Source organism: Muntiacus reevesi, chromosome 4, assembly GCF_963930625.1.
Source record: "Muntiacus reevesi chromosome 4, mMunRee1.1, whole genome shotgun sequence".
NCBI lineage: Eukaryota > Metazoa > Chordata > Mammalia > Artiodactyla > Cervidae > Muntiacus > Muntiacus reevesi.
The window spans coordinates 58,451,508-58,473,529 of record NC_089252.1 but is presented as its reverse complement, the minus strand read 5'-3'; the positions used below and the strand labels follow the sequence as shown (position 1 = coordinate 58,473,529).

Sequence of the window (22,022 nt, the reverse complement as noted above, 5' to 3'; positions counted from 1 at the left end):
GGCCTGGCCACCCGCCTGGCCTCCCAGGCCTCCGTCCTCACTCTCTGCGGGTCCCGCATGTCAGAAAGGTGTGCAGAGAGGACCGGAAGCAGGCCCGTCTCTCGGGCCACGTCCCCTCATTCCAGAAAATACTGATTAGTCTGCAAGTGATGCTATCGCCGGGCTCCCAGAGCGCCGGTTTCCGTGGCCGCCGCCGCCTCCGTGCTGTTAAAGCGCTGTCCCGTCAGTGGGCCGTGCAGAAGGCTGACGGGCAGGACCCGCACGGCTTGTCCGGGGGCGCACACAGCCGGATGACAGAGGTGCGCGTTGGAGCTGAGATGGTTGTTTAGAGCTCCCTTTGCTTGCAAATGCCACCCACAGCTTTCACCCACCTTCCCGTCACCCGAGTCAGCGGGACTCCCTTTATCCCGAGTCAGAGCCCTGGTGTGAGCACTTCCCTTGGGAGCCTTCGAGATTCCGGTGAAGCAGGTGCTCCTGAGCGGCCCCCGGCCACTCTGCTCTGAGAGGCGCAGGCCGCAGAGACCTCAAGAGCAGAGGTCCCCTGTTGCCAGGTTCTGAGAGCGGGTCTCAATAGATCGTCTCCTCGGCGGTCCCGGTAGCTCTCCGTCCCACGGGGCCTCCCCGGGAGCATTTTTGGTCACCTGTGTCCTGGGAGGAGGGGAGAGCAGGGGTCAGAAAATCTGAATTTGAATGTCATCTCTACCATCAACCAGTGGATTGGTCCAGGCCATCTCTCTCTCTCACCTGTTTAATTGAAGTGTAGTTGCTTTAGGGGGCTTCCCCATTGCCTCAACAGTAAAGAATCTGCCTGCAATGCAGAACAAGAGACACAGGTTCGATCCCTAGGTGGGGAAGATCTCCTGAAGGAGCAAATGGCAACCCACTCCAGTGTTCTTGCCTGGAGAATCCCATGGACAGAGGAGCCTGGTGGACTACGGTCCAGGGGGTTGACTCAGACACGACTCAGTGACCAAACCACAGCCAGCAGTACACGGTTGATCTTCAGTGTTGTGCTTCTGCCGTGCCGTAAAGGGGGTCAGCTGCACGCATGCACGCATCCCCTCTTTTTCTGGGTTTTCTTCCCACAGAGCATTGAGTAGAGTTCCCTGTGCACTATATGGTGACTTGTCACCACTGCTCTGCTTTATGCGTGGCGGTGTATATATGCTCCCTGTCTATATGGTGACTTGTCACCACTGCTCTGCTTTATGCGTGGCGGTGTATATATGCTCCCTGTCTATATGTAGCTTGTCACCACTGCTCTGCTTTATGCGTGGCGGTGTATATATGCTCCCTGTCTATATGTAGCTTCTCACCACTGCTCTGCTTTATGCGTGGCGGTGTATATATGCCCCCTGTCTGTATGTAGCTTCTCACCACTGCTCTGCTTTATGCGTGGCGGTGTATATATGCTCCCTGTCTATATGGTGACTTGTCACCACTGCTCTGCTTTATGCGTGGCGGTGTATATATGCTCCCTGTCTATATGGTGACTTGTCACCACTGCTCTGCTTTATGCGTGGCGGTGTATATATGCTCCCTGTCTATATGTAGCTTCTCACCACTGCTCTGCTTTATGCGTGGCGGTGTATATATGCTCCCTGTCTATATGTAGCTTCTCACCACTGCTCTGCTTTATGCGTGGCGGTGTATATATGCTCCCTGTCTATATGTAGCTTCTCACCACTGCTCTGCTTTATGCTTGGCGGTGTATATATGCCCCCTGTCTATATGTAGCTTCTCACCACTGCTCTGCTTTATGCTTGGTGGTGTATATATGCTCCCTGTCTATATGTAGCTTCTCACCACTGCTCTGCTTTATGCTTGGTGGTGTATATATGCCCCCTGTCTATATGTAGCTTCTCACCACTGCTCTGCTTTATGCGTGGCGGTGTATATATGCTCCCTGTCTATATGTAGCTTCTCACCACTGCTCTGCTTTATGCGTGGCGGTGTATATATGCCCCCTGTCTATATGGTGACTCCTCACCACTGCTCTGCTTTATGCGTGGCGGTGTATATATGCCCCCTGTCTGTATGTAGCTTCTCACCACTGCTCTGCTTTATGCGTGGCGGTGTATATATGCCCCCTGTCTATATGGTGACTTCTCACCACTGCTCTGCTTTATGCATGGCGGTGTATATATGCTCCCTGTCTATATGGTGACTTCTCACCACTGCTCTGCTTTATGCGTGGCGGTGTATATATGCTCCCTGTCTATATGTAGCTTCTCACCACTGCTCTGCTTTATGCTTGGCGGTGTATATATGCTCCCTGTCTATATGGTGACTTCTCACCACTGCTCTGCTTTATGCGTGGTGGTGCATATATGTCAGTCCCAGTCTCCCAGTTCATCCCACACCACCCTCCTTGCCCCCTCGGTGTCCACATGTATGTTCTCTATGTCTGTGTCTCCAGTTCTGCTTTGCAAATAGGTTCATCTGTATCTCGGCCACCTCTGAACACCTCTGAGCTCGAGTTTCCTCAGCACTGAGTTTCTTCTTAATCCCATGGGGGAACCAGGTTTAGCACCAACAGAGGGACCTCAGATGAACTAGCCAGGACTGACTGGAATCCGTCTGGGACGCCCAGCACAGCTGTGCCAGCTGTTTACAGCCGGCTGAAGTCTGTTCGGGTGGCCTTGGGTCCACACCATGCTGGGTGTTCAACATTTTGAGTATGACTCCCGGAAATAATTCATGTGAAAGAGTTTGTGGACAGTATAGCACACAGCTAGCTCGTTTGATAGCGGTGTTTGGATAGTCACCACTGCCAAGTCTAATGTTAAATATATATTTTCTCTATATATACTTTTTTCATCATCTGACAAATAAGTAGTCTTCAAATTAGTGTGTACCTTTTGAGTCTTAGCAAAGGAGAAGTAACACAACATTTACGTTCAAACATTCTTATCAAGTATTTTTTCATGAGTCATCCCGATTTTCCAGGAATCATTTCTGAGCCTCAGAGAGTGACTGAAGGACCGCTCGTTTTGGCCTTTTGAATGAAGATCGTATTTGATAAAGGTGACTTTTGACAAGATACTATTCATTCTAGACTTCTCTAGAATGTCCCGGCACCCCTACACTTCAACTGGTGATCCAGTATGACATCTTAGGTGAACTGGCAGACAGTAGACGTTTTTAAAGGGGCTCCCCCAGCGGCCCAGTGATTAAGACTCAGCGCTTTCGCGGCAGGGGCCAGGGGGCGCGGGTTTGATCCTTATTGGGGGAACTAAGATCTCACGGGCCATGCGGCCCCCCAAAGAGGGTGTGTGCTGTGGTTCTTAGTGGAATGCCACGAAGTTCATTGTTTTGCTGGAGATGACAGGAGATGTGATTTCTTTTGAGGAGGGCCACGGTACTACTCTTTAGGCTGCTTATAAAGGACAGTGATGTTCCATTCTTCAGCTAGATCTCAGAAAAGAAAAGGACGATTTGGTGCTTAATTTTAGACTATAATATAATCGGCAGGAGACACACCCACATGCCCCAGGAAAAGAAGAGTAGGGAGACAAAAATAAAAAGCAAACATGGCCATCCTCGCACCCACCCATCGTGCCGAAGCACCTGCCAGAAATTCTAAGTCCCAGTCTTGCTTCCCAGTGAGTAATTTTAGGCTTCATAGTCTTGTTTGGGTCCCTTATCTTTTTGTGAAATGAGTGCTACCTTAGAAAATATGTAATCTGGGTTTGTGAATGACATGTGACTCTGGACAGGTCGTTTGCCTCTGCTAGGCTTCAGTTTTGGCTTCCCTGTGGCTCAGATGGTAAAGAAGCTGACTGCAATGTGGGAGCCCCGGGCTCAATCCTTGGGTCGGGAAGGTCCCCTGGAGAAGGGCATGGCAGCCCACTCAGTATTCTTGCCTGGAGAATCCCGTGGACAGAGGGGCCTGGTGGGTACAGTCCACGGGGTCGCAAAGAGCCGGACACCACTGAGCGACTGAGCACGCGCGCGCGCGCACACACACACACACACACACACACACAAGGCTTCAGTTCATCACCTGTGACATGAGGGTCAGTAACCCTGACTCTGTAGGGGTTTTATAAAGAATTCAACGAGTATGTGTGTGTGTACATAATTATATATCTCTGTATCTCCTTGGAGAATTAAACTGAAGCTATATCCCCTCTCTCCAGAAAAATTCATGAACACAAGAAATTTAGCGAACTCTTTTCAGGGAATTTCTGAACTTCCTAAAACCATAACCATCCTAATAAAGGGCTCTATTATCTAAAGGAGAAAACCCTGGGTTGAATGTCCCTTTTTGTGCTAAAATTTTTATTATATTTTTATCACTTGAAAAGAAACTGTAAATCACTTTTGAGTATTGTCAGTACTGCACAGTAGATATTTATGATCACTGAAAAAGTAGTGGAAATGTTAGTCACCCAGTCATGTCCGATTCTTTGTGACCCCATGGACTATAGCCTGCCAGGCTCCTCTGTCCATGGAATTCTCCAGACAAGAACTCTGGAGTGGGTTGCCATTTCCTTCTCCAGGGGATCTTCCCTACCCAGGGATTGAACCCTGGTCTCCCCCCAGAATTCCAGGCAGATTCTTTACCTTCTGAGCTACCAGAGAAGTCTAGGATTTCTAAACTCAGTTAATAATATACCAAATGATAAAAGTTCTCATACAAAAAAAAGGTTTTGTATAATTATAGTTGATAGTAACAGGGTTTGCTATGTAGTAACAGGAGGGACATTTATATGGACATATATTAATTTATTTCTAAGCTTAACTCAATATGAGGAATAGTTTTTCATTCCTCACTTGTACAGGGTGGAGATGGACTTTTTTCTTTCAATTTGTTTTTCCAGACCTATTTAGAGCAATCAAAATAGGAAAACCACCACACCGGTCCTAAAATTCACTTCCTCCATCCGTTTTCTGTACTCTTCTCCAGGTTTGATGAGTATAACTTTCTAAACATGTCATTTATTTTTATTTTTATTTTAGTCTAAATGTCCCTTCAAAAATACCAGGGGAAAATATTTTTAGCTTAGCTAAGAAAACAAACATGTTGAAACGACACCCAAAATGTTCAGAAAGAATTGGTGTTTCTAGTGTATTTTAACAGTGAGCCCAAATGATACATGTTGAAACAGAATTTTTCTTCATCTTAGGTGTGTTAATTTCTTCAAGAAATAAAACAGAGAACAGTTGAGTCCAACTTTTATATCAGAGCTAAATGTTTGTTGTCTTAAAAGATAATTTCAAGGTAGACACTCTGCTGCCTTTTTCCCCAAGTTTTTAATTGCTGTTTATAGACATCCTGGGCAGAGCCAGTGGAAATGCCAATAAGGGTGCAAACGAGGCAAAAGATGAGAAGAAGAGTGAGTGCTGAGCTCAGCACCACGCATGCACCATAAAGAGACTGTTCTGCCTTCATGACCTCCTAGAAGGCTTTGGTAGAGCTGACGGCTTGGGATTCATCAGCTTCCATTTCGATCCTTACTCTGAGAGCACAACTTGGTTCTGTACAGATCCAAGGGGTGAAAATGATTCTCTTTTGACTCAAAAATATGATCCATTTCACCAGCTCGTCAAGGCCAAGCAGTCTCAGCATCTGTAATGTTTGCATTGTCCCTGCTCCATAAACAGATGAGTGGGGACCAATAGCAATGAATGAGTGGATGATACTGCGTGAGTGAGTGAGGGGAAGAACAAGTAAAGTAAGTACCGAGTCAGGCGCTGCATCCGGCTTCAGAACTTGTTCATTGAGATTGCGTTTCATTCGCTGGTCTTTAGCTACATAGACCTTGACGCAGCTCAGCGCTCTGCCTTCTTGGGGTCATGGGAAGAATCTGTGTCTTGGATGCCTTGGCCCAGCTACAGGTCAGAGTTGAAATCTCTGTTCTATTCATTATATGTATTATCTTCATCTCCTAGAACTTGAAGCATGTTTATCGTATACATTTGGCCAGCTTTCTTCCAGATGGTTCTCCAGTTTCATTTTACCGATTGCATTGTGTAGCTCTTGTGTGAATGCACTTAACTAGACTTGTACGAGAATAAATGACATTATCAATCTGTTGGTCGTTGTCAGTAACTTCCTCCTCATCTCATGATTACTAGTGCTTTTCTCTTGCAAGCCTTCTGAACCCTGCTGGGCCCCCAGTTGCTAAGCATTTTCACTGTACTTTGTCTAACTTTATCAGGATCTTCTAACCTCCCTAACCCAGGCAGTGAAGTGGACTCATTCACACTGGGCTTGTAGAATTGCGAGATAGACACTATGAAATGTATCAGTGGGCTGTTTAAATCCTTTCCCTTCCTAAAAGGTTACAAGGCCAGATTTCTGAAATTAAGGGTTTTTGTTTTTAAACCCATTAGGCCAACATGGGGACTAAAACTTGAAAATTGCACTTTAGATCATTGCCAGGGTGGTGGATTCACATCACACACATGGCTATGGATTGGGGAGCAAAACATGGATTTTAGACGTATACAAAAAAGCTCACTTTGCATTCAGAATAGAAGAAAACATCGATTGTAACAGAGAGAAAAATCCCACAGAAACTCAGTCTATGCTATTTGATTAACATTATCTCAAAGATAAATTAACCCTTGCTCAAAAGTTCTCAAAAAAAGTCTATTTACCAAGAATACCTAATGAAAGGGTTGTTCCTTTTGACCCTTAAGTTTTTGAAGAAGGCACCTGATTGGTATATTTCCCTTTGTCCCGATGCCCAGACAACCGCCAGCAGCAACGCAGTGACCTCTGGTGACAAGCCTGGTTGATTCCAGACCCACTTTTCACATTATCTCTTGCACGTGTGTCTCCTTATGTGCAAAAGAGAAGTACACATGGACAAAAGTTTCAGAGGCTGCAGGCAGCCCCAAGATTTGAAGACTCGCCCATAAAGAGGGGACGTGAGGGGAGACTTGTAGGACAATGGAGCAGGAGAAGGAACCCCCAGGTGGGACCCAGTTTACCGTCCTGTGTCAGACCACGACTGTATCTTGGTGTCCGAGGCGAGGGTTCCCCCTGACCTTGGGCTGGGACACCAGGGATGGCAAAGAGGAAGCCAAGTGTGTTGCCACAGAGTTCTGCAAGGCTCGGTCAAAGGTGGAAAACAACGGATCAGAATAGAAGGAGGGCCCAGCTACTACTCACTACTTCTGGGCAGCAATTAATGCCCTGCTTATTACACACCAGGCACCATTTCGAGCTCTTTGCTGTATTATTGTATCTCCTTTAAAACCAGGCTCTGGAACTTCTGTGGTGGTCCAGTGGTTGAGACGTTGCCTTCCAATGCAGGGATAAGGGCTCAGTCCCTGGCTGGGGAGCTGGGACCCCACATGCCTCGTGGCCAGGAAGCCAAAATGTAGGACAGAGGCAGTGTTGTAACAAATTCAATAAAGACTTTGAAGACATGGTCCACGTTAAATAAAAAAAAAACTTAAAAAACAACAAGTTCCTGAGTGCTGCCCCGTCTGCAGGCTGTTGGTTAGCTCCATGATTTATTCATTCATACAGCACGTTTGATGTGCCAGGCCCACACCGCTTTAAGCGTATTACATATAACGACTCATTTAATTCTCACAAGAACGTCGTGAGGCAGTTGTATCACTAACCCCACTTTACAGATGAACAGACTGAGGCCCAGAGGCGCGTTTAGCACCTTGCCCGAGATCATGCCGTAGGAAGGGGCTGAGCTGTGATGACACCTGTGTCGTGCTCTCAGCCACCACGACAGGCTTCTTCTCAGGTTCTGATACTCACTGATTATAATTATAGTCTGGCTGTTGGTCATTGAGTTTGGTCATTGTAATCACAAAGAAAACATTGAAAAATATAAAATGATGTAAACAGATAACCTCTGCTGTCCTCAAAAGATCAAATTTTAGTTAGGGTCAACATTACTTTGATGAGGTTCATTGATAGCTAGGACTTTCTGGATGGCTCAGCGGTAAAGAACCCGCCTTCCAGTGCAGAAGATGTGGTTCGATTTGGGTCGCCTGTGTCATGGGAGGCAGAGAGTGGGGGTCTGAGAATCTGAATCTGAATCTGAATTTGAAGCTCACCTTTACCGTCAGCTAGGGGACTGGTCCCAGGCACTTCTTTTTTTTTTAAGTTGAAGTGTAGTTGCTTTAGGGGCTTTGCCTGGTGACTCCGTCAGTAAAGAACCCACCTGAAACGCAGGAGACCGCCTGCAGCCCAGGAGACTCGGGTGCGATCCCTGGGTCGGGGAGATCCCCTGGAGAAGGAAATGGCAAAACCCACTCCAGGGTTCTTGCTTGGAGAATTCAATGCAGAGAGGAGCCTGGTGGGCTACAGTCCATGGGGTTGCAACAGAGTCAGAACCAAAAGGCGATTCTTTGTCTGCATTTAATGGAGAAAGCAGACCCTGGGGTGCTTGACGACTCAAAGAAGCCCCCGTGGAATCGGTGGGGGCGTGCCTGTCACGAGCATTATCAGGTGCCCAGAGACCTGCCCCTTGGCAGGATCTAAGGATCAGGCGCGGGAGTCTCTCCAAGACCGTAAACCAGAGCTTCAGAACCAGAGGCTGTGATTCAGTGCCGTTGGACCAATAAGCAGCTCTAATCAAAAACAGTTAAGCCCCCAGGATGAAGACTCAAGACCACTGAGGCAGAGACTTACCTGAGGTGGCCCAGTGGTTAAGATTCTGCTTTCTAACGCAGGGATTCGGGGTCAATCCCGGGTCTGGGAATTAAAGCCCCACATGCTGAGGAGTATGGCAAAAAAAAAGGCCACGGGCTGCCAGCGTGCAGGGTGCCATGTTATTTGTGCTCGGCTGTTGCGGGCGGCCCGTCCCTTGGGTTTGGACATAGCAGAGAAAGTGCAGTAACCACTGGTCAGCTATGCTTCTAGATGCTTCCCTCCAGGTTCCTTTCTTCTTCCCACGGAAGATGTGCAGACCACCTAAAAAGCCCTGCCATTCCAGGAAGACTTTATACTTAACAGAAGATAAGGGAACCTGTAGAAATTTATGCTACAGAGGCCAAATTAATTTACCAGTGAGCAGAGCAGTCTCCTTTTCCTTCCAGCTGGAAACAGATCAGAAGCTTCAAGGCATTAGAAAATGCAAGCTACATAACAAAATTCTGAGTCCAAGCATCTCATGGAGTTTTGGCTCTTGATGTTAACGATGAAGGATTGTAACCCAGGTGTGACTCTCAGTGCAGAGTTGGCAGTCTTTATTAGAACGGCAGCCAGCTGCAACAGTGACCTCTAAGAATATGGAAATAGACCCTCCAGGGCCACCATTTTTCAGCTCAGCGTTTGACATGGGCAGCTCGTCCCAGTACTGAAAGGGTAGCAGCTGCCTGTGGTCCAAGGACACTTAGGGACTCTTAGCAGCGAAGGACACGAGGATGTACAGGAGTCCTTGAAGAGCCCTCTAGTCGGCCCGGCGGCCTCTAGGCAGGACCATCTCACCACGTCAGACAGATGAGAAGCCTCCTGACAACAGACCTCCAGAGGAGGGACTCAGGGAGCCAGTGCAGGACGGGGAAGCCTGACACGCTGGGGTCCACGGGGTCGAGAAAAGGCAGCCACGACTGAGCAACTGCAACGAACAAGGGAGGCGCTCCAAGCTCCCTTCGTCAGCAAAGCGGTCTTGGGTCGCTAGGCTGTTCCTGCGGCAAGGACAGGAATCTATCCTAGAAAGTTACGCGATTTAAAAATGTTACAGATGGGTGGATGGATGCATACAGATAGATGATGGATGGAGAAAGAGAGAGAGGTAAATAAATAGATGAAGGAGAAAGGCAGAGAGGGAGAGACAGACCGAAAGGGTGAGAATAGGTGACTGTGAGGGACGGTCAAAGCCCTAGCAACAAGACACTTGAGAAGTATTTATTAAAGAATTATTTGCCAGTGAATCCACCGAAACCCGTGCAAAACAGATGCCCGCTTTTGTCATGTTCCTGACGCACCGCCCACAGGCCTCTGACGTAGCACCTTATCATGTTGCAGCGTTAGCATTTGGTAGCTGACGGTCTGCTGGCTGGAGTGTGAGCTCCTGTCTTATTCTTGTCTGCAGTCTTAGCATCTAGCCCAGTGTCTGGTTCCATGGAAGGAAGGAAGGAAACAAGAAAAGAGGTAGGGAAGTGGGTCAGCTGCGATGATGAATGAAGGTCTGTCTTTAGAGGAGTGGATCACTCCTGATGTGGCAGTCTTCAGTGTCTTCCTGCCCAGACCTCACCCGTCTGATGTCCGCTCCCCCTCCGCCAGTGGTGAGCTGTCACCCTCAAAGTCACCATGCTCATGTATGACCGCCTGGCGCTGGACGGGTTTGTTGATACTTACCCCCATTTAATACCTTTCTAAGGAGTGCTGATTCACTGGGAGGCCGTTTGTCGTGAAATAGCCTCCCCGCTGTTTCGCTAGAGTTCACCGTGTGTGTCTACCTTCCGCGGCTCCGTGCCGTGGTCTCAGCCAGCGGCAGCTGGCGTGACGCCTGGTGAGGCGTGCTCTCGGCCCGCGGTCCTGAGCGAACCTCACACAGATGTCCTCGGGCCGCGCGTTTTTGCTCGTTGAGCGTGTTCTGTGTCCTCTGACACGCTGCCCTTGACACACACGGCTGACGAAAGTCATGGGAGTGAAGGTCCGAGCTCCAAACGCCGCTGTGGGAAGTCAGGGGAGAGGCCGCGGAGTCCAGCTGGCGCTTGAGGTCTGCTGCCGGGACACGGGACCTGGAGAGCCGAGCGCCTCCAGCGCCGTGGAGGGAGTGGGGGCATCGGGGCTGAGGGGGCCTGGAGGCATCCTCGGAGGGCAGGGAGGGGCCAATGCAGTGCTGGGGCCTTCCGTGCGGCCCACCTGGCCAGGGTCGCATTGCCGAGCCCCCGGGAAACGATCACGCGGCCTGTGGTCCTCCCAGGACCCCGGGCCGCTGACCTGGCGGGAGTGACACCCTTCTGCCCGCATCCAAGCCCTCGCGTCTTTCCAGGCTCAGCCTAAGGTTGGTTTGGCCAGGTTTCTCCTCCTCCACAGAAGCTCCTTCTCCTTCCCTTGGAGCCCTCTCTCGGGCAGCCCCTGCGGTCCCTTGGTCCCCGAGACGTCTCCCCGGGGCTTCGTACCGGGCAGCCTCTGAAGCCCCGAGCAGCTGCCACGCTCACAACCCCTCCCAGGGAGCATGGCCCGCAGCGACTTCTCACACCAAGGGCTTTGGGCCTTGTGGGCCCGCACCCTGGCCCTCACTGATGCTGGGTTAGGGCCCGGAGTTTAACAGAGGGTGCCGGACTTGCTCTGCAGGAGATAGCGCAGCTTGGCAAGAGGCCTGGCACAAGCCCCCTGCCCGTCTGGGGCACTTCTGTGTGTTCACACTCACGTGATATACTGTTTTTTTTTCATGCCAAATGGTACAAAAAGGAAAATTCAAGTGGTCCGTAATTTTGCCACCCAGATTATTATTCATCATTATAAAAGGGCAAAAAAATATCAGTTGTTTTATTCACATGCTGTATTTTGTTCATGTGTACTTTAGTTTTTAAACTGTTGCTATTCATAGATCATTACCTCTGTTTCAGAGATTAGTAACTCTTTAAGTTTTAAAAATCACGTTTCATACGTAAATCCCCAGTTTTTAACTGGTTTTATTTCAGTTGGGAACAGCATTATAAAGATTACAAAGAACAGTTAAATTCCCAGGTTATCTAGAAAGGACTATTCAACTCAAAATGTATCTTTCCCATAATAAACACTGTGGGCACACTGGTTTATGACGACGATTGATTCAGTTAGACCTTCCCTGGGAGTCATCTGTGTTCTGTAACCTTGTCATATAGTGTGATCATTATCTGCACTTTCCCTGGGGCTGAGGTCTTTTCTATTCCTTTGCTAGACCCGAAGGTCCTCTAGTCCAGCGTCTCACCTAATCCTGCCTTTCTCCCCCTGTTGCAATTCCCTTCTCCAGGGGGTCTTTCCAACCCAGGAGTCGATTCTGTGGCTCTCACACTGCAGGCAGATTCTTCACCGTCTGAGCCACCACGGAAGCCTGTACCTGGCTCTTGGCGTTCTGTAAATGTTTGTCGAGCAGGTGCACATGAAACACACCTAGCCTGATGCCTTTGCCCAAGGAGTATATTATTCCCATGGATTCTTTTCAGCTTGTGAGCCCACGAGGATGAGCGAGATGGGATCAGAAGGGTCTCCTGCGTTACTAACGACTGAGAACCCGGCCACTGGGCAGGGCAGTGGAGATGGGGGACCAGTTGGCCAAGGCTGTAGTTGGAGGGATAAACACAGGAGATTCTTGAGGGCTCGCCAGGCCCGAGAGGTCTGAGGCTTGGGGCCTGGGAGATGGGGATGAAACTGTCCCAGAACAATGAAGACGGAGCCAGAGACATTGAGAAGTGACAGCGATGAGTCCAGGGAGAGGGACAGAGAAACACACAGACAGAATAGCAAATATGTTCAACTGAACGAGACGACTTCTGCCAGTGCTGGCCGGCCCCGAACGCCTGTCTCCTCCTCTGGGTTGTAAATCCCTCGCGAGCAGGGCTCACGGCTTGTTCACCTGGGGGTGCTCAGGGCCTGCCAGGGCCGAGAGGGGGCCTGGCACACAGCAGCTCCCGGGAACGGTTTAGAACCTGAACTGAGTTGATAAAGGAGGATTTCGCCGCCTGTTTTGACAGCATATCCAGGGCTCCCGTGGTTTCCATCACCTGGAATATTATGAAGCTCTCTCCTTAAATCTAACTGTACTTTCCTGATACAGTTTAAGTCCATTTCCTCTCAAATGGCTTACAATGCACGGGATGATTTTTCAGCCATCCGGGAAGAAGGAATACTGTGTATAAAGCCTGGATTCAATAAAACCAGATTTTTTAAAAAATAGCTCTTAGCATCTTCTACTACAGACACTGGTCTGGGCAGGGCTTTTTATTTTATTGAATCCAGCTGAATAGCTTGACTACATTAATAATGGGGCTTCATTTCCAACCACTGGCTCACAGTCTTTTCCCCTAAAAGCCTTATGGTACTTAAGCAACTGCTAATACATGAATGATTGCTGGTGGCATCATTTCCTGCCATGATTTGACCACCAGGATGAGGTTTTTCTTCTTGTGCCTAATCTGGCATTCTCAAGCAGGCCATGTGTGGGCCTGCAAGATCATACTGCAAATGCAGTAAACAGATCTAACTGCAGCTATGATTTGGCTTGTATTAGGTTTCTTTATGTGGAGAAATTAAGGATTTGAGGGAGATTCTGATGGGTGGATAGTACATTGGCCTGAAGGGGATGCTCCCTCAAGGTGGCCCAGAGGTTTGAACCCAGTATTTCTGCTGAGCATGGTCAGAGCCGTTCTGCAGGGTCCCTGGAAGGACTGGCAGATTTTACCCCACTTACTTTAAAGATGCTCTTTTGCTCTTTCAGGACTTCCCTAGTGGCCCAGTGGTTAAGACTCTGCCTCGCAACACAGGAGACTTGGATTTGATCCCTGGTTGGGAACCAAGTGGGTGTGTGTGTGTGTTCAGTCACTCAGTCCTGTCCGACTCTTCACAACCCCGCAGACTGCAGCCCGCCAGACGCCTCTGTCCATGGGATTCTCCAGGCAGGAATACTGGAGTGGATTACCATTTCCTTCTCCAGGGGAATCTTTCTGACCCAGGGATCACACCAGCATCTCTTACGTCTCTTGCATCGGCAGGCAGATTCTTTCCCACTAGCAACACCTGGGCCTCCCTGCTGGCTCAGCTGGTAAAGAATCCGCCTGCAATGCAGAAGACCCGGGTTCAGTTCCTGGGTTGGGAAGATCCCTTGGAGAAGGGAAAGGCAACCCACTCCAGTGTTCTAGCCTAGAGAATTACATGGACTGTATAGCCCATGGGGTCTCAAAGAATTGGATACGACTGAGTGACTTTCACTTACTTTTGGGAACTAAGAGGGGCTTCCCTGGTGGCTCAGGGGTAAAGAATCCACCTGCAATGCAGGAGACCTAGGTTCAATCGCTGGGTCAGGAAGATCCCCTGGAGAAAGGAATGGCAACCCACTCCAGTATTCTTGCCTGGAGAATTCCATGGACAGAGGAGCCTGGTCTCCATGGGGTGTCCAAGGAGCCTGGTGTCCAAGGGATCAGAAAGAGTCGGGCATGACTGAGTGACTAACACTTTCACTTTCTCTTTCTTGGGAACTAAGATCCTACGTGCTGCAGAGCAGCCAAACCTGCATGCCACAACTAGAGAGTCCATGCCCGGAATGAAGGACCCTGACACAGCTAAATAAATAATAAATAAACATGCAAAGAGATGCTATTTATTCAGCTCCCATAGAACCATGCTTCTTTTTTAAAAAAAGTTTCCCTGCAGGATGATACTTAACCATCACTTGAGTGATATTTTTTAGTATACCTAACTGGGGCAAGATACCCGAGTAGAAGACAGATACCTAAAGCATAATTGTTAATGGGAATACAGCATAGCACCTAGGAGCGCAGCCTGGAGCCGCATGACCTGAGCTTGGATCCACCACTTTCTCACCATGTGGCTTTATAGGAGTTACCTATTCTGCCTTGGTCTTCTCCTGTGAGAAGTGGGGTTGTTAACAGTATCTACTGCAATTTATCTGGATAAATTGATGTTTGCTGAATGCTTAGATCCATGCTTGATCACAGAGCTCTGAAATGCCTGTTATGACTTACGTTTGTCATTTTGTTGAAAATTCGGGGCATTTGTTCCTCTCCACATGGCCCCCACTTAGGATGCATAGTGAAGCTGATCTCCCACCTCACATACAATAATTTTTTGGTCAAAATAAAGTATTTCTTTTAACTGGGAACTTTGTGTGCCCATTGCGGTGGGGCTCAGTACTGTGGGGATAAAAGGGAACAAAAAGCAAGATGCCCCCCTCAAAGACTGCAGTCCAGCTGGACAAACGTGACTGTCGCGCCCCAAGTGGAAGCAGAGGGCAGACAGGTGATGCGTGGTAGGCCTTCCAGAGATGGAGGCGCTTAACGCAGCCGGCCTGGATGGCCAGACCAGGCTCCTGGAAGGATGATCTGAGTTTGGGAACGGGGTGCAGACTTGCGGGATGGAGGTAGTAAGGTGATAGTGAGTTGGGAGGTGGAGGTGGGGATAGCGTGTTGGGGGGCTCCGAGGGGGCGGGTGGGAATCTGGGGGGACCAGCTCAGCTCAGTGGAGAAGCAGCGAGGGCAGGCCCAGGCCGAGGGCAAATCGCAGGGTGAGCACAGGTGGCACCGGGAAGTGAAGGGAGAGAGGCCCGACTATGGAGGTCTTCACAGAGCAGGCAAATGAGTGTTTAGACTTGGTTGACTAGAAAAAAGGAAGAAAGAGCTCTCTGTGGGCTCTCTGTGAGCTTGGCTGCTGTGTCTCCCGAGGCCCTTCCCGCCACAGCAGCGTCCCCACGCCGGGCCCTGCGCGTCCTTCAGTGACGGCCAAGCTAGAGGCATTAGGCTTTTTCCCCTACATGAGTTACCAACCACCACAGACCCCAGGAACACTTTTCTGTTTCAGGAAAGGCCATGGTGGCTTGCTTGGAGGTGGTGAGGCTGCTGTCTCTACCTCTTTACGTCTGCAATCTCGACTAGGACGCAGAGAGGCAGGGTGGTGTTTGCTCAGGTGCATGCTCGTCGTCCTGCAGCTTCCTGGGTTTGCTCAGAGCTCCGTGATCATCTGCTCATGCGAAGGAGGTTTACTGGCCCGTCTGCCCGGCTCTTGCCTCCTCTGGTCTTGTCTTTGCTGTTTTTGGAAGCCGTGTTTTGTTTCCTCCTCGTGGGCCCACTCCAGCCTTGAGTGAGGAGCAGGCGGTCCCCGGCAGCTCATCTGTATCATCGCTCGCTGCCTGTGAAGTGGAGGGAAATAAACAGCACGTGGGAGGGGGAGTCTGTGTTCTAAGAACTGCTTTGGTTTACACATCTATAGATACACTCACCCAGCACCGCAGGTCACATGGCCTGGCTGGTGAAGCTGAGCATGAGTCACTTGTAAATTAGTCATAGAGAAAGAAATATGTTTCTAAAAGCCAAGCACCGTTGGCTTACACATGAAGCCGGGGGAGTGAACAGGCAGCCTCATAAAGCACTCAGGCCTCCCGTGACAGCTGGCGTGCATGGCGCATCTGGTGGGAAGAGTGAGTCTCCAGGCCTGAGAGCCCTTTACCGTGCGCTGGAGCTGCAGCTGAGCGTCTGGGCCAGCGGGAACCCCCACATTGGAGCAGGGGGTGCTTGGGATCGGTTCCACCTTTAGCCAGTCTTTCTTGTACAGTCTCATTTTGGCACAACAACTTTTCTATTTTTTTTTTTTTTTAAGATTTTTGTTGTTGTTGTTGTCATTGTGCACCATTTTTAACGTCTTTATTGAACTGGTTAGAATATTCTTCTGTTCTGTGTTTTCGTTTTTTGGCTTTGAGGCATGTGGTCTCTCTGACCAGGGATGGAACCCCCACCCCTTGTGCTGGAAGGTGAAGTCTTAATCCCTGGACCACCAGGGAAGTCCTGAGAACGCATATATACACACGTATGGATTGGAGGAGGAGTACTCTACGATGTTGTGACGGCCTCTGCTGCACATCAGTATGAATTGGCCACGGGCACACCCGTGACCCTCCCAGCGCCCCCCACCCCGTCCCTCCAGACTGTCACCTAGCACCGGGGAGAACTCTTGACTGAGGCCTTTAGTAACATAGTCAGAAGGTGGAGACTAACCATCTGAGCCTGAAATATGGAGAAGTGTGTCGGTTGGACAAGAGGTCAGGTCGGGAGGGGCCAAGGAGAGGAGGTCTGGAGTGTCACGGAGTGCAGGAACCTCAGCTGAGCCGTGAAGGAGAAGGAATTCCATCCCAAGCAAGGTGGAAAAACCATCTGAGCAAAGAGAGCACTTCAGGGACAAAGGCTGCCCCTTCATTGGATCCGCTGGGAGTCTCAACTTTTTTGACACACGCAAAAAATAGAGAAGACGAGGAACAATCACCAAGGGAGGCCAAGGCACTGCTTACTAAATTAGCCCAAATGAGGGATTTCACCAAATGCAAATTGAACAAAGAACAATATGTGTGACTCAAAATATCCGTTATGCTCTTAATGTGAGAGGGTGTGAGGCAGGGAGGTGACCTTTGAAAGGTTTTAAAGTTGTAAACTTTTGTAACCACATTGTTTTGATTGCTGGAAGATTTAAGAAAGGATTACCTCGGGGTACCATTTTGGAAAAGTGATTTAGAAGAAAAAAAAAAAAAAAACCTGCTTTCTACATAGTATGTTGGGACTTTTTTCACTCTGTTTTTGCTTTGAAGACGTCCGATTCAAATGTCCATGAAGTGGCTCCGCCCTTCGTGTGAAACGAGGCTAGAGGTGCGGCTCCTGCTTCGTCTGGTCTTCTGCCCCAGCCTGTCTGCCAGAATTCGGGTTCAGTGGGTCGGGGCACCCCTACATGCTCCCCAAAGGAAGTGCCTTTGGCCTTGTTTCCCCTCCCAGCCCCACCCCTGCCCCTGCCAGCGGGGCTGCATCCTTGCAAAATAGAGTCTCTGTCCCTCACCCTGAATTGGTGACTCCGGGCCAGACATTCCCCTGAAGGTCTCCTCGGAAGTTTGGGAAACAGGAAATGTGAAGAAAATGTCTAATGTGCCCGGTCATGTGAACTCCTCTTTCGATGTTGCAATAGAATTTTGGAAAAGAGTGCTCAGAGCCTTGGTTGCACCCTCCTCGTCAGAGAGAGCCTCTGCTCCTTTGAGAATATGCTCAATTTGACTATCCCGCCTCAACTTCCCTCTTTCTAAACATGTTAGCCCCAATGCCTGAAGAACAGAACCAGAAAAGAAACATTCTGGGTCTTCAGTGGCATGGTCAGATTGCCAGCAGGGCTGCTGAGAGGGGCCCATGTGCTTGTTGTCCCTGAAAAGTCCCTTGGCATCTGTTAGAAACGCCCATCCCTGCCAGCATGTCCGTGCAGGCTCACCTCGCATCTCCGGAACCTTCACAACCTATGTTTGCAGTAAATGATTGATGACGAGGCTGGCTTCCCACACATTTGGCTCTGATCATCTCCACACTGAAACATTCAGATGCAAATAATTTTCCAACTAAATGGCTTCAAGGGATCTTTCCGGGAGGATGGAAAAGCATCTATATCTTCAGAGGGGAGTGACTTCCCCAGGCATTCGCTTTTAGTCCAGATTCATCCAACTGTACACACACACAAATTTTCATTTTTCTATAGGTAAATTAGACCTTCAGGAAAATGTTTAAGATTAATAAAGTGGCTTGAGTGTGGAAAAAATAAAAAGTGGACATGATGTAAATGACTCCACTGGAAGGGATTTCAAAAACATTAGGAGCTGGCCAGTAGGAACTAAGAAATATATGTGGGCAGTCTCCCCACCCCACCCCCCCATACGGGAAATCTTTGCAAGGTGAGCAGATTCAGCCCCACTTGTAGAAACTACAGCTGGTTATGTGCATGCGTCTGTGTTTTCATATGTGGTTTGTTATCTTGATGTCCATTTTTGTTTGGCTTATTTCCCTATTCAATTGGATTTTTTTCTTCTATTTCCTGACTCCCCCATGGTACCAGATATCCCAGGCCTTATGAAAAGCAAATGCCCAATAAATGTCCCCTCATCCCCTGGGATGGTGTCCTTCCCCACGCTCTGGAACATTCTACTGAAATTAGCCAGTGCATGTTGGCCTCCAATGCTTGTGTAAAAATGGAAAGTGAAAGGAGAAACATATACACTTGCACTAGTTTTCAGAAAATTCCCAGCTATGTCAGTTTCTGAAAAAAAAAAAGAAAAAAAACAAAACGAAGAATCCATTTCAGAACTTTTACTTGGGGAAAACTATTTTTGCCCCACAAGAAAAATAAAACATATGCTCAGTAAGTAGTGATATTTATTTAAAAGTAAGAAAACAGTGTTCACGACTCTGAATGAATGTGGGTGAGGGGGCAAAGCTTCCCTTTGCTTTCTGTCTCTCTTCCCTCCTCTTCATGGCCGCTCAGAAGAACAGGTGTGGAAATTCCCGCCAAGTGTCAACTCTGTCCGTTTACATACGGAGTTTCATGGTTTTTTTTTCCTTCTGACAAGTCAGTCTTTTTGTCATCATCTCATCTTGAAACTAGAGAGGAAGGGAATGGAAGAGCGAATTGCTAATATGAGAGGCTTCTGGAAATTCCCCTTTTATGGTACATGAGTCTTTCTTAAGAATACTTCTCTTTCAGTTGTGTTTTTGTGATTTCGGTGAAAATCACTTGCCCAGCCCTACCTCTGTTTTGTTTAAGTCTGACTTGATCCCAACTCTCTTTAGTTTATTTTTCTCAGCTGTCTTTAGAATCAGGGGCTGGAGAAGGCGGGGCAGAGGATAACTTGATTTTCACTGCTTGGGAGAAAAGAACCCAACTGAGATACTTAAAAACAAAAAAGATCATCTGAGTATAAATCTCTCTTCACGTGATTTTGGACAATGGGTTCATCCAGTATCTTATAACCTGAATGATCTCACGTGAACTGAATGACTCGCGACTGCCCGGATGGTGCTGAGCAGCTTTATAAAACACCCCTGGCATCTTGCGTGTTAAGGGAGACTGACTGGTTTCAGTTACAACCTGGTTGAAGGGAAGCTGACCGACCTGTTTCCAAGTCAGTACAATACCAGGTGATTCTCAAGCAAAAAAGCTTTTTTCCCACACCGCTTCGGAGGATGTCTTCTTGAAGATGGATGTAGGTCTTGGACCCTGGGGCTGGAACAGGCTCACAGCTGGTGTGCCTGCAGGTAGAAAGGCCCCTGGAGGGAGCAACAGATCTCACTGTCCCCAGAGTGGCTGGCAGACCGCCTGGGGGGCTTGGAGGGCCCGGGCAGCTAGCGGACTGAGGCCTGGAATGTAGGAGAGTGTGTGACAGCTAGTCCCAAGGCCTGGGCCACCGGGAATATGCTAATTAGCGTGAGGGCCGGGTCAGCGGGCGGCCAGGTAAGCAGTCTCAGGTTATTTCTGCGTTGGCAGAGGGAGGCAGTGGCCAAGCGCCTTCTGTCCAGTTGTTCTTGGCAGTTACTCATTAATTGCACCTTAAGGCACCACTAGGGCAGACTAGAAAAACGCTCCTCCAGGAATCCTCTGCCCTCCTCACCACCCAGCGTCCTCGTGACCCACTCCTGCAGTGTGGGAACCAGGGGCACCTCTACCTGGGCACGTTTCTGAGAACAGCTAGCCTCCCAGGGCCCTGGAGGGGGCCACAGCCCACTCCCACCCCAGTCCCAGGACCCCTGGACTCTAGGCCAGGTGAGGTGAAACCTGGTCGGAGCTTTTCTCATGAAATCTCTTGACCTCTGAGTTTCTTTTTCCTGCTACGTTGAGCCCCAAATATGTTTGTTTTCTTTCTAATTTTGGCTTTTGAAAGAAAAAAAGAATGGGTACAGTGTAAAAGTTTTCTCATATCCAGATTGGAAATTCCCTGGTCACCCTGAAACCAGGCAGGTGCAGTTTGTCTCTCTGTCAATAAACAGTGTGTACTTGGCCTGGACAACCTCTGGTGGCCATGGCGGGCCCCGGGCCCATCTCAGGGTTCGAGAAGAGCCAAGCTGCCCTGCGTCAGAAGCTGGGCCTGCCTCTTGCTCTTCTTCTTTTTTTTTTCTTTTTGATCTTCTGATAGAGACCACATAGTGTTCTCTTCACGGTATTTTGATGACATATGACGTATAAACACAGGTGTGACCTTTACGCTGTACACGGTGTTACCATTATAATGAGTGAGAGAAGATACTGTCAGCTGAGTTCAAGGTGAAAGCCGGAAGCAGCCAATACTAATTTTCACTGAAAACAGCGTCGCAGAGCCAGGCGTGGCAGCCCCTCTGGGGGCTCAGTTCAGCTGCCTCTTGTGTTGTTTTACGGACCAACCCCAGATGAAGGGTTTCCATGGGATGTGCCACCTCTCACGGTCCAGACGTACTGGGTGACACTCACTCTGAGGGCCCCTTGTCCCCTGGGGCCACCCTCCACATCATGAGGTGTCTGGTCCTGCCATCCATGCTGGCTGACATTTCACTTCTCTGGGACTCCCGTTTTCTTGCTTCCTTTGTCTTCTTCCTAACCCCAATTGAGGACTTGGTTCCTTGGCGGGCGTGGAAACCGTCAGAGCCACAATTAATGTAATTGTTTATTTGTATGAAGGCTTTATTTATTAACAGCTTCAGGACTGTCCACGTGACGGAGCGTGGCCTCCGGCTTGGGCTCACGTGAGTCGCCACTGTGTCTTTTTCTCACCAAGCAGCCAGCGCAGGGGAGAGAAAATGTAGGAGAAGACGGCCGGCCGACTATCGTGATTTGCTCCTCCAGCCCCGAGCCGCCTCTGGGCAAGCGCTCTGACCAGCGTCCCTGCTTGTCCAAGACGTGGGGAGGCTAGGACTGCAGGCGCAGAGCCCCTCGGCAGGCCCGCGGGCGGGCGGGGCAGGAGGACCGGAGGCCAGGCCGTGCTCTGCGCCCTCTCTGGGCCCCGCGGGCGGGCCACACCCGGGAGACCCCCGGAGGTGACCTCCGACCTGAGGGAGAAGGGGCGGGGCTCGTGTGCCGCAAAGAGAGGCTCCGAGGAGCCCTCCAGGGCCGGGAAGGAGGAGAGGGCTCCGCGGGCCCCCGGCCGCCCTCTGCCCTCCTCCGCGCCGACAGAGGGCGGTAGAGGCGGCAGCTCTGGCCCGGCCCCCGGCTGCCGCCCGACCGCAGGCCGCCCGGGCCCCTCTCCCCCGCGCCCCTCGCCTCAGCCCGCAGGCCCACCCGCCCCGCGCCCGGGCCCGCGCCCGCCTGGCTGTGTGTGGCTTCCTGACCCGTCTGATACCATCAGCCTCGTGGGCGGCTGCTCAGCCTCTCCGGTGAGGGCGCCTCGCCGCCTCAGGCGCAGCGTCGGTCGCTCGAGGCGGGAGCCCTGCTCGTCCCGCGGCCCCGGGGCCCGGCTCAGCCCTCTCAGGGGGTGGAGAGGCCTGCCCTCCGTGCCCGTGCGAGGGCCCGCTGGGGAAAGTCGTCCCGAGGCTGCTCTCACTCCACCGTGGGAGCCAGTGGCGCCGGGCCCCCGTCTCTGTGGATGAGTAAACGAGCCCAGGGGGATCGGACA

General features: G+C 50.0%; 1 protein-coding gene across 3 annotated transcripts in view; it reads left to right on the top strand.

Annotated features, from left to right (window-relative positions):
• The window catches only part of BCL2 (BCL2 apoptosis regulator), a 193,411-nt gene that overhangs the window by 139,136 nt on the left and 32,253 nt on the right, over positions 1 to 22,022 (top strand). The gene's annotated exons all lie outside the window — the stretch shown is intronic.